The sequence below is a fragment of the Panthera tigris genome, chromosome A3 (assembly GCF_018350195.1).
Source record: "Panthera tigris isolate Pti1 chromosome A3, P.tigris_Pti1_mat1.1, whole genome shotgun sequence".
NCBI lineage: Eukaryota > Metazoa > Chordata > Mammalia > Carnivora > Felidae > Panthera > Panthera tigris.
The window spans coordinates 7784710-7789196 of record NC_056662.1 but is presented as its reverse complement, the minus strand read 5'-3'; the positions used below and the strand labels follow the sequence as shown (position 1 = coordinate 7789196).

The 4487-nt window shown below is 39.7% G+C and overlaps 1 non-coding gene across 1 annotated transcript; it reads right to left on the bottom strand.

Moving 5' to 3' along the window:
* Positions 1-427: 427 nt before the first annotated feature.
* LOC122237473 lies at positions 428-536 on the bottom strand. Its single transcript, XR_006216087.1, has one exon. It is a non-coding gene; the product is annotated as a U6 spliceosomal RNA (small nuclear RNA).
* Between the last annotated feature and the right edge of the window lie 3951 nt (positions 537-4487).

Here is a 4487-nt window from a genome sequence, read left to right as displayed (position 1 = left end):
GAAGCACAAGATGAATGTCGGGTCTTATTTGTTAATGTGTCCGCTGCTGTGCTCAGCATCACCCTGCCTCATTCACCCGTGTGAACTTTCTGTGAGTGCATCATTGATTTGGAAAGTTTGAGGCTCTGCCCTCGCCACGTATACATAGGATACTGCGTATATTATTAGCTCTTGGCGGAAGGACAGGCAATAACAAGGAAAGGTATAACATCTACCAGGATGCTACTGTATCACTTTGGGGGTGTTTCCTACTGTTTCTCATTTGATCCTAACCTATATTATGTACTATATTCTGTGATTTTCTCTCTCATTTAATTTTTTTTTAATTCCAGTGCAATTAACATAGTGTTATATTAGTTTCAGGGGCATAATATAGTAATTCAACAATTCTGTACATTACTCAGTGCTCATCACGATAAGTGTACCAAAAAATATGGAACGCTTCATGAATTTGTATGTCATCCTTGCCACAAGGGGCCATGCTAATCTGCTTTGTATCATTTCAGTTTTAGTATATGTCCTACTGAAGCAAGCACTGTAATTTTCTTTTTGAATGATATATATTTATTGAATACGTTGTATACTTTATATATCTTTTATACTGAAAGTATTTTTATAAGTATTTTATATGTAAAGTTGTATGAACATTTATAATATGTTAATAGTTGTATAATATATAAATATGTACATCTCATTAGAAATACATATATTTTATGTGTATTTTATACCATTTTTATATCATTTGAGATGTCATAGTATCTCAAAAACTAGAGAAAGATTCAGACAATAGTGTAATCAACACCTATGCATGTGTTACCCAGATATAATAATATTAACTTTTAAAATTTTATTTGATCTTTGTACAAGTTTATTTATTTTGAGAGAGAGGAGAGAGAGAGCACACATGCAAGCATGAGCGGGGAATGGGCAGAGAGAGAGGGAGAGAGAATCCCAAGCAGGCTTCATGCTGTCAGCACAGCCCGACATGAGGCTCTAGCTCACCACCTGTGAGATCATGACCTGAGCCGAAATCAAGAGTCAGGTGCTTAACATACCGAGCCACCCAGGCACCCCAATTTTATTTAGTTTTTTATAGAAACAAAATACTGTGGGGGCGCCTGGGTGGCTCATTAAGGGTCCGACTCTTGATTTTGGCTCAGGTTATGATCTCATGGTTGGTAAGCTTGAGCCCTGCTACGGGATCTGTGCTGAAAACGTGGAGCCTGCTTGGGATTCTCTCTCCCTCCCTTTCTCGCTGCTCCTCCCATGCTCACACTCTCTCTGTCTCAAAATAAATAAATAAACTTGAAAGAGAGAGAGAGAGAGAGAGGAAGAAAGAAAGAAAGAAAGAAAGAAAGAAAGAAAGAAAGAAAGAAAGAAAACAGTGGATACGATAAGCCCTACTGTGCTCTATTTCCTTCCCTGTTCTGCTTCTTCCCGCCTCCAGTTAATGCTGTTCTGAAGCTGCTGCGTATCCTCTGCATCCCTGGTTTTAGTATTTTAACATAAATGGATGGTCCACAGGCCGATATTTAAAATGCAGTATCGTATTTTTGTTGTTAAGCAAGGTAAGTAATACTTCGTTAGCTGTATCTTTCTGCGGCATCTTGGTCCATTTCCTTTATTCACTCTGCTTTTTTTTTTTTTTTTTGAGATGTATTCAGGCTGATAAATCATCCCTATTTCATTTATTTAATTGCTGTGCGGTGATACTGTTGTAAGAATATATCGCGATGAACCGATCCCTCTCTCAACTGATGTGTAAGTTGTTTAGTCTTTCATTCTTACAAACATTGGTGCGCCGCATTGACGTGCGAATCTCCTTAGACAAATGGTGGGGAAGCTTCTCCAGGACGCACATGTAAGAATGGAACTGCCGGGCTGGACTTCCCTGTCTTACTTTTATATTTATTTGTAAAACATCAAGCATTTGTTAGATAGTCTTTATTCTCCACCTTGAAACAACTATGATTACTACCTCATTCTTAGGCTTTTGAATGAGTCAGTTGAATACTAAAGTTTGAAAGGAAATGGAGAAATGCTTGGCATTTGGATTTGCTTATCTGTATTAGACAGGATTGACATGATCGTGTAGGGTATGCAATGCCAAAAAAACCAAAAAACCCCAAACCAAACCAAAACAAAAAAAACCAAAACAAACACCAAAACAAAAAACGAAAAAAAACAACCCCAAAATCAATTGGATGATGAGAATCGCGGGACACTGGAGCTACCGTGTCTAGTCACCAATGTGACTGTGGTGTGCTTTTCATTGCATTACGTGTAAAATACTGAACTCTTTGACTTTAAATGTGTCTCTATTAGATTTTTATTTTGATAATACGTGATTATACCCGAAAAGTGTATGAAGGAAGAAGGGGAAGACTTTTAAATCTCCTCTACTCAATTTTAATCTACAACAGCCACTACTTATAACAGTTTGATATATGTAAATAATCTTTCAGATTATTTCCTAAGTACTTACAAGAGTGTGTGTATGGGGGTGCATGTGTACGTTCTAATAAATGGCATTTTAGTATATATCCGATTCTGTAATGTAATGATTTGAACCTGCATTTCAATTTATATGTAAAATACTAATATAAGTAAATACAGTAATTACATTTATTTTTTTGCATATCGAGGCATTGATTAAATTGTGAAGTGAGCCCAGAGACTAAGTTCTCACTCGGCATCAAACTTTCCTAATTACTTCAAGGATACAAGTGATCACCAAGTATAGGCAAAGCAAAGAGAAGCCAAGGACTGTCCGGGGAGCTCCCCAGGTCCGTTCTTGCTGTATTTGGACGTGCTCTAGGCAAATTTAACACGCAAGGTGTCTCAGAAATGTCTGCCGGTACATGACTGACACAAACATCTCTGTTTTATACTCTCTGGTAGCTACGTAGCTCATGCAGCAATTTTCGGGGAGCCATGTCCCAGAGATCCATAGAGTCCAGATTTGTCTACCAGTAACAACCCCAGACAGACCAGGTTTATTCTACTGAAAACATGTCATAGGTAAGGATTCTCCGACTCGTGAATATCCCAAATTTGTGGGTTGATCCGTCTTCAGCATATTTTCGAGGAGATTTGATTGGTTCACTTTCCTTTCTTTTCTGAGGCATCCACAACAAAAAGGGAGAAAAGATTGCAGGGTTGCTATGCTGCAAACGCTTGCCAATAACCGCGAAATAACCAGGGGTCCACGGCTAAAGCCACTTAAAAGTCTTGGCAGATGGGTTCAGTAGCAACAACAATAAAGTTAGTGGTGATCATCCTTGGTACATACTTTCATTCTCTTCATGGTTGCTATCAGATGTCTGTTCCTCTTTAACATTTCCAGGCAAGATGCAGTTCTAGCTTCTAGCTCCTATTCCTCTTGGAGCTTGTCCCCAGTCCTCAGTCCTGACCTTCAGTGAATCCTCTGAGTGGCACATGGGACTCACTTTGTCTAATCAGATAAGATGTCGAACGTACTAATATTTTCTAAAGATGTACCTTAGTGGAGGGTATAGCATATTCTGGTTCCTTGATGTAACTCTGCCATTTGTCCCCTTTTTCTGCATAAACATAAGCTACTCTGATTGGAAGGAGAACTTCTGTTTCCTGTTGGTATCCCAGTAGACATGGAGGTGGGGGTGGGGTAAGTTAAGTCCCTGGGTCATTTGTTTTTCAGGACTGGAATTCTGGGGCGCTTGGGTGGCTCAGTCTGTCGAGTGTCTGGCTCTTGATTTTGGTTCAGGTCATGATCTCACGATCTCATGATCAAGCCTTGTGTTGGGCTCTGCACAGAGGTGCTTGGGATTCTCTCTCCCTCTCACTCTGTCTCTTCCTCTTCCTCTCTCTCTCTCTCTCTCTCAAAAATAAATAAGCATTAAAAAAAATAAAGAAATTGAATTCTTCCCCTGGAGCCCTACCCTGCTCCTAGTGGTCCATTTGCTTCCCTGTTTAGTTTCCCACCTCACAGAAGGCCCCCTGTGAATAAACAATTGTAGGCACATGCATACTGAACCTGGGGTGGGGGGCGGCGAGGAGGGAGATGGTAATCCTATTTATGTGGTTTATAGCAGTGGAGTTGTCACATTGAGAATGCATACTCAACTGCGTCCAACTCAAGACAGGAATTTTGTTTTGCAACAATCTGAGAAGGAAAAGCAAACAGTTAATTCGAAAGAGACAAAGCAGATGAGCTTCAAACTAGATCTCTGAAATGATTATCCCTGGTTCCCTTTAGAAAATGTCTTCTCACCTACCAAACATTTCACATTAATTGGGGAATATGCCGGAGATTAAAGTGGCAAAATGTCATTGTGTTAGTGCCTCACGACCTCACACCTGGTTTTCAGAATAATAACAGAAGCTATACAAGTATTCACCACAAGACATGAATGAATCACACAGGGAAATGCAGGAAAGCTATTCTGTAATGTAAGGTTTGAACCTGGTCGGGGGCGTCTGGAGGGTACAGTCTCTAAAATTATGTA